Source organism: Aythya ferina (assembly GCF_964211825.1).
Source record: "Aythya ferina genome assembly, chromosome: Z".
NCBI lineage: Eukaryota > Metazoa > Chordata > Aves > Anseriformes > Anatidae > Aythya > Aythya ferina.
This window is the reverse complement of record NC_140299.1, coordinates 14,664,364-14,679,080: the sequence shown is the minus strand read 5'-3', so window position 1 is coordinate 14,679,080 and position 14,717 is coordinate 14,664,364.

Below are 14,717 nucleotides of genomic sequence, written 5' to 3'. Positions count from 1 at the left end.
TGGAAGATTTATACTAATATGATGGCAATGGTCTGGGGGAGGGTTGCAAATTTGATTGTCCCTGGCTTCTGCTTTTTGTACCCTTATTTCATATTGCTGTTCACATCTTGTAGGGGAATAAACATTCAGAATGACTTCCTCACCCTCAATAAGCACTGAAGATTTCTTGCTCATGGCCTTCTAACCTCAGTACTGGCTTTTCATTACAGGACTCTGACTTCAGTGTAACTGTCTAGCAGTGTTTGCTGCAATGGGGGGGGGGGGGGGGGGGGGGGGGAGTGTTCCCTGATGCTCCCTGACTGCCCCTGTTTCTTTGACACCTCTAAGTCTCAGAGAAGTTCTGTGCTTCACATTAAGACTTGCATTGTTATCTCTTGCTGATGGGGATAACTCCCACAGTTTCTGTTTTACAGCTGAGCATTATTGCACAGAGTGGAGACATCATCTGCTGATCACTAATAAGGTGGTGATTCAGCCATAACCTGAATCCAAAGGAAATTTTCAGCTTGCTGAAATTAGTGGGAGTTTTGCTGTTGGTTTCAGTGGGGTCAGGATGGCACTTGCAATGACTTGAGACTCATTGCTACGTTCTGTGACAGGGGTCCCCAACCTTCACATCAGAGACTGCAGCTTTTGAATGTTTCCTGTAACATCCATCTTTTTTATTGGAAAAAGCCTTCTGCTGCTGCTGCTGTGGTAATGTGTTCAGTAATGATAGAGCTTTCCTGTTCACTGGTGGTAGGAAATGCCTACCCTCTTCTGCCATTTTAAGCTCCAAGTAACATTATCTGGTTTGATGGATCGTTGCCTTGGGTCATAAATTATAATTGGGGAAGATGAAGCAACACCTGAACTGAATCTGTCAGGGTAACCAGGGTCACATGGACCTTACCAATTCTCAAAGGACAGCTGTTTCAGTAATACAGCTTCTCCACTGCACAGAAAAATCTTGTCTGTTTGTTCTTAATGTCAGAGAGGGAGGCATTATCCAAAATGAATATAATGAGCCTTTTCACTGACGCAAGAAGTTCCATACAACGTCCCAGCATATCTAATTTTTCTCTAGCACAACAGTATGTGAAGTGTACATAGAATACACTTATCACAGCCCAACAGCTGAGGCATGATTCAATGGCTGGACAATTAGCAGCTGCTGTTCTGGGCTTTTGTATAAATAGTCATTGCAATTGTAATGTAGAATGCAAAATTTGACCAAATATAGAATAGAACTGAATATATATATATATACATATATATATATATAGAGAGAGAGAGAGAGAGAGTTTGTTCAAGTTTGTCCTTATGCATCTTCAGAAAGGGATAATCCAGAGTTTGCTTCCATGGAGTTGAAGGTGGGGTAGGTGCAGGTTTCAGTTGGAAAATACCTGGATAACTTTTAAGAGTGGAACTTTGCATAGTTATTGCAGTTCCTGTTTCCTATTACAGCTACAAGAGAAAAATAAATAAATAAATAAATAAAGTACTAAATGTTTGTGTCTTGCTGTCTTTATTTCAGCTGTTATATGAGAGGTAAGTATCTCTTAAGAATTTGGTATAAAACAAATGATGACTATTAAACACATATGCAAGATACATGTGCATGGAAAGTTAAGTGCATTAAGCCAGCACAGTAGATTGAGTAACAATGCTTTTCCTAGTGCCATTTCCTAGTGCATCTCTGAGTGATAAACAGGAGGTGACATTAGGTGCTTTTTCCTGCTGGGTTCCTGCAGACCTCGCTGCCATCCAACATGCTCCTCAGCTGACACTCAGGGATGCACCTCCTACGGCAGCATAAGGTATGGTGTTCATGATAGCTACAGTTCAACATATTTGGGAGAAAAGGTCCATCATATATTCTGCTCAGAGAGCCCTGAGTAGTAGGCTTTTGGTAGCTGTTTCAGAAAACAGCCTCTTTGGGTGCATCTGTGACAGAACTGATTCAGCTCTGATGACATTTTATGGGATAAAGATGCTACTAATAACATTGTTTGTCACTTAAAACTTAACTGTATTTAACAAACTCTCTGCTCAGAGGGGTGAGTTTGAATGTAAAGGGTCTTTCAGACAGCTCTAATGGCTCTGAGGGTTTGTGTGTGGGTAGGTCTGAAGACTTCTGTTGTTGAGGGGTTTGGGTAAGCTGATCTTCCTTGATTTCTGGGAGTGAGGTGCCTCTTAAGGTGTATGTCAGATTCTATGGTAGTCATCTTTGGCCATCCTTTTAATCAGGGAGATTGAGAAACCAATCCTTAGAAGGCATGATTTCTGTTGTCTTAAGCAGACTCCTAAAAACAGACCAGGTAAGTCATGCCCTAAAGGTGCCTGTCTTCCTGAGTTGACTGTAAAGAAGTGGGAATTGACTGGGCCAGATACAATTTTTTTTGGTTGTTGCTGCTATACTTGTCTAAAAGCAGGTTAAATTAAACCTACCTCTTCTATTTTTAAAATTCTGCATGTGTGTATATTTAATATATATATATAAATAAAATCCTAATATTTAATTTCTAGCACTGCACTGTTTGATTTTGTAGATCCGAACCATCCATATTGACACTTTTCAGGAATAATGGAAAATGCTTTGGGTTCGATCCAAAAAGAACATTACTTTTGACATAAAGCTTGACTGCCTTTACTTTTTTCTTCCTAGAGGCCAGTTACTAAGTTGAGGGTGAAGAAGTCTTTAATGGGACACAAATGCGCTCATAGGAAACCAAGAAAATATTGTACAGAGTTAGTGTAACATTCCCATTTTGATTTTAGAAATTGTTGCTTCCATAACTTCCAGGCTTTCATCTAGAATAATATTCAGGTGACAAATTAAATCCTCAAAGTGGGCTTAAAGGACATCTCAGGTGTCAGGGCCTGAGAGCACCAACAACACTTACATCCCAGGCCAGCCCCACACAGGCCTCCCCCACCCTGCACTTGTCCCAGGAGCCCATTTTGGCCTTCACGGGGCTACCATCAGTGCCTGCTCTGCCTGGCCACATCCCTTGCTGACTGGGACCCTCACCCTTGGGCTGACAACTTGTTCTTGGCCATCCCTGTCCCCATGGAGGTGCCCAGGGCCTGGGCGGTGGGAGGCCATGCCCGGCTATGCCACGGAGCCTCAGCAGGCCCCAGGGAGCCCCTGGCCCACTCTGCACCCTGGCACCAAGGTGTATAAGGACACATTTAGCTCAAAGTCATAAACATGTTAGCAAGTGCAAAATTCTGGTGCTGTTTTCTGTGTGGGGGATCAAAACCTAGTTTCTGGGGACTTTCTCCCTTTACTGCTCTGTGCTGTCAAGAGCTTGCCAAAAAATAATAAAAATTCTTACGCTTTTAGTAGATCCTTTTGTAAGCATGGTGTAAATAGTGCAGCTGATATGAGAGATTTGTTTTCTGTTGTGATATGTTACTCTTCACAAATCGAAAACAAAAGCTATCACACACACGTGATTGCTGGTAATGGGGCATCAATCAGGAATTTCAGACCTTTAATAAACAAGTGGGTCTGTCAAATGCCTTCTTGGAGACCTCAGGCCCTGGTCAACATGTCCCTTTCTTAAAAAAACACTGAGGGAAAAAATAAAACCGATTATCTGTTGTTTTCTCAGCCCACCCACTGTTTACTAGTATCTCAGAAAGGCTTTTTGAAACAGCACTGCAAAGCAGCCAAGCTGTAGCTTCAGGTCGTTGGTCTATAGTGACAGAGCTGCAAATAACAGCAGAAATTACAAGATCTGTTCCTGGAAATCAGTTCATCTGGAGAGAAATTCAATGTATAGTGGAACAAGCTATGGTTTTTTTTATGTAAATATAAGCTGGTTAAAACCATTTGATATTTCCCCCCAGTTTCCATGTTTAACACTGATGTTGCAATATAATCAGGTTATAAGTATAGGTAAGTACATAGGTGCCATTGTCACGGTCTCTCCAGAAATTAGTCCCTGAATGTGCCACTAGACACTGTGGGGATTGCAAGACTGGCCTCACTGGATCCTATCGATGATCCACACCCATGAGAGCAGCAGATACTATGTTTGTTGCCTCCCACATCCTTATGCCTTGCAGGTATGCTCAAGGGATATGTGTAAATTTGGAAAAGGAGGTTGGATCTCAATGTATCTGCATGACTACAGCTGAAGACCGGTGGTAGGAACACAAGGGGAAATTAAAGTTTTTCCATTCACTTAGATTATTACTGCATGAGATAAATAAAATAAAAATAATAATATAAAATAAATTAATTAAAATTAAATAAATAATAAAATTAAACAAAATAAAATAATCAGAATCCCTGCTGGTGATGATGCAAAATAAAAATTACATTAAAAGTGAACCATTTTTGCAGGGGGGTGACATGATTTCAGACGCGAACGTGTGCTGGGTAGTGCTAATTGCATTACAGAAAATTATACAGAATGATGAAGTTGGTTCACCAGGGCCATGCACCAGAAAAAAAAAAAAAAATCTTTGCTAAAAAATACATCCAAGGACTGAAACAGGAACAGGGACAAGAACCATGACACACAGTAGATGGGCTGCTGATTTTGATGAGCATGCTTTAGATTTCAGGAGGGAGATGAGAACTCACCTTTTATGATTGATTGTGGAGTGAGGATTTTTCCTCTTCATTTTAGGTTTTTCTCTTTTCACTGTTACAGCTCTGGAGATATTTGCATTACTTGCATCAAAGTCCCATAATGGAAGAGAATGAAGCCACTTTGCCAGCATTTAGCTGAAAACAGCTAGATCACTGGTAACTCTGCTTTCCGTGTGCTGATGCCTGTAATTGAGACATTGACACGAATTGGGCTATGACAAAAAGATAAAATCTTCATTGAGGTTTGGAAGGAAACAACCCTGCAGGTATGACACCTGCTACAACTGGGAAATATGTTAGATATAACTTTCAAATGTCTTGATTTAGTTCTGATATTTTCAAAGCTAAATTTGATGGCCCATCTTTGTATTTACCAAAGTTGTCATTAACTGTGGACATCCAAGAAATAAAAATGACCTAGCAAATGGCACTCCAGATTTGGACCTTAGCAACAAGCTATTTTTCTGGAACTATTTCAGAACTGTTGCTTTATAAAGCAGTTAAGATTTTATTACTCATGTAATGTTTGTTAACTTTAATTGCTCAGGATGTTTTGCAGGTGGAGGATTTTTAATCCTAGGCCCTTAGAAGCAGCAGTGTAGGGTCACTGTAATATGCTGCATCTGACTGAGCATGCTTCTGTCCTCTGTCAAACAGCTTAGTTGTGTCTCTGCTGCTAAACTAAAGACCACCAGGTCATGGGATTCAGGAAAGGGCACATCATTATCCTTCTTGTTGAATTATTTAATGTGTTTTTGGCCTGTGCTAGCTATCTCTCCCTCAAACTGCACTTGGGCTCAGTGCAATAACTCAGATGGACCAAGGGCTCGTTCCAGCAGGACAACTGTTTTTGTGGCAGAAGGTTAGCTGACTGGATGTGAACTGACCCATACCCCTTTGCCTCTGGGGCTATAAAATGAAACCTGATCTGTTTTATTTACTGGTATAAACACTGGTTATTTGCTCTTTCCCAGGAATTCCTAGACTTGATTTACTTTATTTGCACGCCTGTATCTGTTTTGAAACTCTCTATCGTGCACCAGGGATAGACAACAGTCCAAAGGGTCAGTGTTCAGGGCCAGAGAAATATTCCAGGTTTTGAAATATAAATGAAACCTAACAGTAGTGTTTCAGTCATCTGGGATCTCTCAATGAGGTTGGGAAATTTTGAGAAACTGAGATCTCTTTCAAGTATTGGCTGAAACCTCAAGCAATGTTTTATGTGTTCCTTCAGCCTTTCTTAACTTAAATCTGCAAAGGGCAATGTGGGGTGGTATACATGTAAGACGATTTATGATAATTATCTCATATACTTGGTTTATTTTGTTAGGCCAAAATTTCTGCATAAATACATGTGAAATCCCAGTTTATTTTGTTATCATCTCTGAATACAGGGTTGTTTTGTCTGTGAAATTCCTTTGCAAGTTGCTGTGTCAACATTCATTGTGCAACACTGCTATTTACTCTGTAACGGGGTGAGAACAGCAGTGGGTTTTCCTGTAAATGTGAAGTTTTTCTTGGCTGACATGATGTGCAGAGCTCTGCCAAGAAATAGCTGGGTAGCAGCTTCATTTCTTCTTGGCTTAATGGTTGTGCTTGGTGTGTACAGGCATGTATCTTCACACATGCATAAAAACATAAGCTTTTAGGAGAGACTAGAAGTGCTTTAGCAGTGGCCAACACCACCATGTGCTCCCACCACTGTTCTAGCCATGAAAATTGCAGTCCCGTTTTAGGTTGTAGTTAGTCTCTGTTTGTGGGCAGGCACAACAGAGCAATTCTATCAAAGTACTCATAGAATCGCAGAACAGCTCGGGTTGGAAGGGACCTTAAAGATCATCCAGTTCCAACTCCCCTGCCGTGGGCACGGACACCACCCACTAGATCAGGTTGGCCAAGGCTCCATCCAGCCTGGCCTTGAGCACCTCCAGGGAAGAGGCATCTACAACCTCTCTGGGCAACCTGTGCCAGTGCCTCACCACCCTCTGAGTGACAAATCCATTGTTCTTGCCCCTGTGTGTAAGAATTCAGGGTAGGATTTTGGCTTGTTTTTTAGCATTACGATACATGTTCTCAATTTCTAAAATTATCAAGACTTGTAAATAGTGAGCAATGTCTTGAGTGCAGGAGCAATTTTGTACAATTTTGTACAAGCAATCAGTCCTTGCTTGATACAGTACTGGCTGTTACTCTGGCTTTTTTTTTTTTTTTTTTTTTTTGAGCTACCTCTTTCCTCCTGAATGCTGGCTTAAGTCTCAAAACACTGCCCTGTGCTCAGGTTAATCCATCCTGATCTCCCCAGCACTTATTTGGTCAGCCACTGTATTACCCTAGCAAAGCTACATGGTCCCCAGATCAGGCTATCTTCTGTCTAGACAGCTTAAAGAGCAGGGAGAGTAGGTATGCACAGCCTGAAGCCATCTTTGTGACTTCTGGGGATTTGGGCTTCTTGGAAAAGGCTTTTATTGATGAGCCGCCATAAAATCTAGTAAAAAAAAATAAAAAATAAAAAGGAGGAAAAAGAAAGAATAATAAAACTCCAGCTACTCTGTAGATTATGTCCCCAAAGTTTTCCATTGAGAGTCACAATGCCTATTCCTCATGCTCAGCCAGTATCTGAAGGATTAGAAGCAGCATTATTGCATCTTGGTGGGAGCTTCATGCTGAAACACAATATCCAGCATTTGTGTGCTAGGAGCATTGGCATGTACTGAAATAAAGGTAGCAAACCTGTTTTGGGGGAGAAGTCAACTTCTACATGTCCTGGGAGATGATCCAAATTAATTCATTGTCGGTCAAGAAATCACAGCATTTGGTGTCTTTTTCTGTTAGTGGAAGGTTTGCAGAAGCCTTTCCTGCTACATGTGCCTAGACTAATTGCACAAGTAGAGTGCTTGTGTGTTGGTTACCTGCATACCAATAAAGGCAGTTTTATGAGTAAGGTCAGCTGGTGTCACACATTGGGTGCATATTCAGGGAGTGAATACTGCAATCACTTTAAGAGTATCAGTGTAATTACTGTCAACAGTAAGATAGAAAAGTAGGATTTTGCTTTACCAGAAGCTAGTGATCCAGTCAGTTTAAATTATCACCCTGCTCAAAAGCAGTAGTTGCAGACCGGCAGGGTGAGCCCAGAGCAGCTAACACATCCCCCGAGTTTAGCTGGAAGAGCGGTGGTGCCAGCACCACTTCTGCTGGTGAGAGACATCTCCTCTGTGTTTTGCAGTACAGAGAGAAAGAAATCAATTGCAGTTTATATTTCTGAATATTCCGCTGTATACATTAATGCCTCTGCTGTTACAGTGGTGGCTTGTCATGGTGAGTAATGCAGTAGAGCCACAGTGCAATGGAAACAGATCTGATCTGCAATAACATCATGAATATGACAATGCGATGGGTTTAGGTGGTAACAAGACCAGCGCAGGAGGTTAATGATTAAGCTTCTGTTGGGGCTGGAGAAACAAAGAAGAAATGCAACAGCTCCCAGGTTGGAGATCGATGGGTAAAATCATCGGGTTTAGAGATCTGTCCACAAAGAAATTGCAAATGTTTCTCCTCAACTTATGAACTTATAAGAGTTAATTTGCAAGTTAAGCCCTTTGGAAAAAGGAGTAGAATAGTGGAAGTGCACTTGACCAAAGCTGTCTAGGGAAGACATAAATGGAACAGGAGAGAAGAGGGGCTTTTTAGAGGCAATCTGAAAAGTTTCTCAGTGGTGGGAAATAGTATAACTCACACAAGCTATTAACAACAGCTTTTTAATGCTTTCACGTTATGTTTTTCTTCAAAATGTTTCTTTGTTTTATTTTGTTTTGTTTTAATTAGTGATGTTTTGCTTTATTCAGGCATTAAACTGCTTATCCATTGTCACGCAGGCAGTTCCTGGCCAGGCTGCAGTGCAGGGAAGTGCTCTGGAAACAGCAGCTTCCTGCTCCATTCACCTCACCCTGAGAGCTAGAGGAGACCTATAGCTGCAAGGGGCGAGCTCTGGGAGCTGTAAGAGCACTCTGGGGATATACAGTCTCCAGTGAAAAAGGGTTTTGCAAGTGGTAGCACTTACATTTAGTGCCACCATTATTATTTCAGCAACAGCAGGTTGTTGGACATAACTTGCTTTCCTTTGGTTCATCTCCAGGTGCACATTCATCCCATTCATGCAGACAGGCTGGAATATGAGGGAGAATGTGGAAGCACCCCCAGTGTCACTATATAGGAAGGCAAAGTATTTGTCACTCTTCAGACATTAATTTTCTACTCCTAGATTAAAAACAGAAAAGCATATCAGAAGAGCTTTATTACAGAATCACAGAATCACAGAATTTCTAGGTTGGAAGAGACCTCAAGATCATCGAGTCCAACCTCTGACCTAATGCTAACAGTCCCCACTAAACCATATCCCTAAGCTCTACATCTAAACGTCTTTTAAAGACTTCCAGGGATGGTGACTCCACCACTTCCCTGGGCAGCCTGTTCCAATGCCTCACAACCCTTTCGGTAAAGAAGTTCTTCCTAACATCCAACCTAAAACTCCCCTGGTGCAACTTAAGCCCATTCCCCCTCGTCCTGTCACCAGGCACATGGGAGAAAAGAACAACCCCCTGGAGCTCAATCTGGCTACTGCCGTTAAAGATAACAAAAAACGTTTCTATAAATACATCTACACAAAAAGGAGGACTAAGGAGAATCTCCATCCTTTACTGGATGCGGGGGGAAACTTAGTTACAAGAGATTAGGAAAAGGCGGAGGTGCTCAATGCCTTCTTTGCCTCAGTCTTTAGCAGCAATACCGGTTGTTCTCTGGATACCCAGTACCCTGAGCTGGTGGAAGGGGATGGGGAGCAGGATGTGGCCCTCACTATCCATGAAGAACTGGTTGGTGACCTGCTATGGCACTTGGATGTGCACAAGTCGATGGGGCCGGATGGGATCCACCCAAGGGTACTGAGAGAACTGGCAGAGGAGCTGGCCAAGCCACTATCCATCATTTATCAGCAGTCCTGGCTATTGGGGGAGGTCCCAGTTGACTGGCGGCTAGCAAATGTGACGCCCATCTACAAGAAGGGCCGGAGGGCAGACCCGGGAAACTACAGGCCTGTCAGTTTGACTTCAGTACCAGGGAAGCTCATGGAGCAGATCCTCTTGAGAGTCATCACGCAGCACTTGCAGGGCAAGCAGGCGATCAGGCCTAGTCAGCATGGGTGTATGAAAGGCAGGTCATGCCTGACGAACCTGATCTCCTTCTATGACAAAGTGACGTGCTGGGTGGATGAGGGAAAGGCTGTGGATGTGGTCTACCTTGACTTCAGCAAGGCTTTTGACACTGTTTCCCACAGCATTCTCCTCAAGAAACTGGCTGCTCTTGGCTTGGACTGGCACACGCTTCGTTGGGTTAGAAACTGGCTGGATAGCCGGGCCCAAAGAGTTGTGGTAAATGGAGTCAAGTCCAGTTGGAGGCCAGTCACTAGTGGCGTCCCCCAGGGCTCGGTGCTGGGGCCAGTCCTCTTTAATATCTTCATCGATGATCTGGACAAGGACATTCTTTTCTAAAGGAATGCTAAATACTTCTCTGTCCTGAAGGAAATACTCAATTTCCTGCTTGGAAATACACCTGCATGATGTTACACCAGCTGAGGTTAAAAAACAAACGGAGTTTTCCCACTGAATTCCCTCCTCACCTTAAAACATCAACTCCTCTTATGCTTAACCTATCTCAAGGGCCACTACTGCTCTGTGCAGTCCCACTGTAGCCTTCCCACCTCTGCTTCTGGGGCATTTTATTCCTCCTTTTCCAGCTTCTCATTTCTCAGAAAGGGAGCCTGTCACAAGGCCATTTGGGCAGTGGTCTGCCTACCAGTGTTATCCTTTCAACAGTGCTTGAATCCCTTGTCTACCTTTTAGCAATGTGTAACTGAAGGCTAGAGGTCTCAGAGGTTTTGGCTCTTTAATAACTTTAATGAAAATGGACAGCTGGACAGAGCAAGAATTCTCCTGTGTATTTCCCAAGGGAAAGGATGCACTGCAGAATAGTTTTTATTTATCTGTGAACCTAAGCAAAGAAACAAATTCCTAGAAAACTCGGATTTGGTATCATTGCTGCTCAGGGGACTGGTTCTTTGCAATGAGGCTACCAAAGCTGATTTTCACTCTGCATGCTGGTCCTGTTTTTCAAATATCATCAGCTAGGAGGAAATTTTCAGTGTTACTGTTTAGTAAAAGTCCCTCTACTGCAGCTCTGCATCAGGCAAACATTTTTACTGAGCACCTTCTAACAATATCTTCCAAATCACTGGCCTCAGACAGACCTGTGTGTATGACTCATCAGTATGGGTAAGTTCACCTCACCTAAATCTCAGTTACATCTGCCACAGCACTGATGAGTCTCCCCATAGATTTCTGTCTCTCAACAGCTTGTTATAGGTGTTCTTTTCTTTGTTGAATAATATCTGCAAAAATTTGCCAGCTTGCTGTGAATTTTTTCCATCAGAACCTTCACACAATGTATGAAACTGTTGGTCCCTCTATGCATCCCTGGAGGAGCTCATGTCATTGACAACAGGGGCAGATATTTACTCTGCTGCATGAACACTGACATCAAGATGTTCCCCCTTGGGATATCTGTGCAATGTAGCTCTCACCGAATCTGGCCTCATAGACTGGGAAATGTGAGAGTGAGATAGAACGATGCTGCCAGCAGATAAAAGAGCCCAGGTCCCATAAAGGCCTGTTGACAGCCACTGAAGTACCCTGCAGCTCTCTATTTCTGCTCACAGCCCAGCTACCCAAAGCTTGGGTGTTCTACACCAGATTCCTATACCAATTCCAAAGGCTTGCCCCAGAGAAGCATGTGGCCATTTAGCCTAGGTGTTAGCAATCTCTCTCGGGTAATTTTACAAAGCTGGCTGTCTCACTGTCCCCTCTTTACTTATTCTTCTTGCCTGACACTAATTCATGTGACTCTGCTCTCTCAGCCAGAGAAAACATCCTGCAGCTGCTTGTTAGTTTAATGCAGCATCACGATGATGAAGAGGGGAACATTGACTGGGGATGCTTCTGTACTGACAGGGCCAAAGTGTTGCCAGCAGATGTGCGTGCACACCATGGGGATGAACAAACAAACAATTAGATAGATAGTCCTCCCAGACACTGGTCCGACATGAAATCAGTTTTCCTCTTTAAATAGTCATGTTTCTTTGAGGAAAACTTCTACCTACTTACCTTACTTCTTCTTCCCTTTCAAGCAGTATTAGGCAGTCAGCTGAATTTTGTTGTTGTTTTGTTCTGTTTTTTTAAAAGGACATTTTAATTGTCCTTTTAAATGTCCTTTATGTCTGTTCTAAAATGCTGTAAGGCATTCTCAGATTTTCAGGAGGGATGAAGTATTTTCTGACCTGGGCAAATACAAGACTTAGAGCAGGATGTGATGGAAGCCCAGGGGAAGAGGACTGTGGGGTCATGGCACAAAGGGGGGCAGAGCTGTGCTGGACACCTGTGGACATGAGGCTCAGAGGGAAAGGGTCTACAAGGTGGCTACAGTGAAGGAGCTGGGTGTGAGGAGCAGGAGGGGAAGAGGCAGAGTGAGTAATTATCTTAGGGATATGGTTTAGTGGGGCTGCTAGCGTTAGGTCAGAGGTTGGACTCGATGATCTTGAGGTCTCTTCCAACCTAGAAATTCTGTGATTCTGTGATTCTGTGATTCTGTGATTAGAAAAAGAGAGGAGGTGCAAAAGAGCCCTGTAAAGATTTGGATGTGTCAGGTAAACAGTGAGATGTAAAGGACTAGATGAAGCTTTTGAAATGCAGTTGTCATCAATATTTTGTCTATCTTGTCTTGGACTACATCATTTCATGGATGTGAAGAATTGTTCCTGCTGGTTGTGTCAAGATGAATATCAGGTAACCTTACTTTTTTTTTTTTTTAACTGTTTCTTAATCAGGAATTCTGAGGCACTGGCACAGGCTGCCCAGAAAAGCTGTGGATACCCCTTCTGGGGGTGTTCAAGGCCAGGCTGGATGGGGCCTTGGGAAACCTGATCTGATGGGAGGTGTCCCTGCCCATGGCAGGGGGTTGGAACTAGATGAGCCTTAAGGTCCCTTCCAACCCAAACCATTCTGTGATTCTCAAAATTCCTTGATGCTCTATACCTTGACAGGCTTTCTACATTTTCCTCTTTGAAGAAATGAATCACCAAGTCACTTTTCTTTCAGTGCTCTCTGTCCAGAATTTTCCAGATGATTTTCTCTTGCCTGCAGCAGATATGTAGGCCATTGCCACCTAGTGGGCTCGTTGTCAAATCATGTGCTGTGCCTGCTGCCCAAGGAAAAAGGCTAGAAACTGTGAAGAAAGTTGGGAGTAAACAGGGGGGCAAATATTCAGCAGCTCCCCCAAAATCCTTCTCCTTCATATTCAACAAGTAATTCGGAGAAAATAACTGATTAACTTGGCTTTTATTCTACTTATTTTCATCTATAAGCTGTCTGCAAAATGTATAGTTTTCTAAAAAAATAAAAAGAAAAGAAAAGAAAAAAAAAAAGAAAAAAGAAAAAAAAGAGCCATTAAGTTCCAGAGAGCATAAAATACAGCAGGTCCTCTTGATCACTGCTGTGAAAGCCTTGTCCTCCACCAAAACTGCCCTTGGAAGCAGAAGTCTCCACAGAAAAGCAGACCATTTTTGCTCTGGCTTAATTCTCATTACCACAGAAAGCAAGCTTTTATGATTCAGCATAGGGTTTATGTGAGAAAGCTCATAAAAAAGCTCATAAAGGGCCGGAGGGCAGACCCGGGAAACTACAGGCCTGTCAGTTTGACCTCAGTGCCAGGAAAGCTCATGGAGCAGATCCTCCTGAGAGTCATCACGCAGCACTTGCAGGGCAAGCAGGCGATCAGGCCCAGTCAGCATGGCTTTATGAAAGGCAGGTCATGCCTGACGAACCTGATCTCCTTCTATGACAGAGTGACGCGCTGGGTGGATGAGGGAAAGGCTGTGGATGTGGTCTACCTTGACTTCAGCAAGGCTTTTGACACTGTTTCCCACAGCATTCTCCTCAAGAAACTGGCTGCTCTTGGCTTGGACTGGCGCACGCTTCGTTGGGTTAGAAACTGGCTGGATAGCCGGGCCCAAAGAGTCGTGGTGAATGGAGCCAAGTCCAGTTGGAGGCCGGTCACTAGTGGCGTCCCCCAGGGCTCGGTGCTGGGGCCGGTCCTCTTTAATATCTTCATCGATGATCTGGATGAGGGCATCGAGTGCACCCTCAGTAAGTTCGCAGATGACACCAAGTTAGGTGCGTGTGTCGATCTGCTCCAGGGTAGGAAGGCTCTGCAGGAGGATCTGGATAGGCTGCACCGATGGGCTGAGGTCAACTGCATGAAGTTCAACAAGGCCAAGTGCCGGGTCCTGCACCTGGGGCACAATAACCCCAAGCAGAGCTACAGGCTGGGAGAGGAATGGTTGGAAAGCTGCCAGGCAGAGAAGGACCTGGGAGTGATGGTTGATAGTCGGCTGAATATGAGCCAGCAGTGTGCTCAGGTGGCCAAGAAGGCCAACGGCATTCTGGCTTGTATCAGAAACAGCGTGACCAGCAGGGCTAGGGAGGTGATCGTCCCCCTGTACTCAGCTCTGGTGAGGCCGCACCTCGAGTACTGTGTTCAGTTTTGGGTCCCTCGCTACAAGAAGGACATGGAGGTGCTTGAGCGGGTGCAGAGAAGGGCGACGAAGCTGGTGAGGGGCCTGGAGAACAAGTCCTACGAGGAGTGGCTGAGGGAGCTGGGCTTGTTCAGCCTGGAGAAGAGGAGGCTCAGGGGCGACCTTATCGCTCTTTTTAGGTACCTCAAGGGAGGCTGTAGCGAGGTGGGGGTTGGCCTGTTCTCCCACGTGCCTGGTGACAGGACGAGGGGGAATGGGTTTAAGTTGAGCCAGGGGAGTTTTAGGTTAGATGTTAGGAAGAACTTCTTCACTGAAAGGGTTGTGAGGCACTGGAACAGGCTGCCCAGGGAAGTGGTGGAGTCACCATCCCTGGAAGTCTTCAAAAGACGTTTAGATGTAGAGCTTAGGGATATGGTTTAGTGGAGGGCTGTTAGCGTTAGGTTGGAGGTTGGACTCGATGACCTTGAGGTCTCTTACACCCTAGGAAAT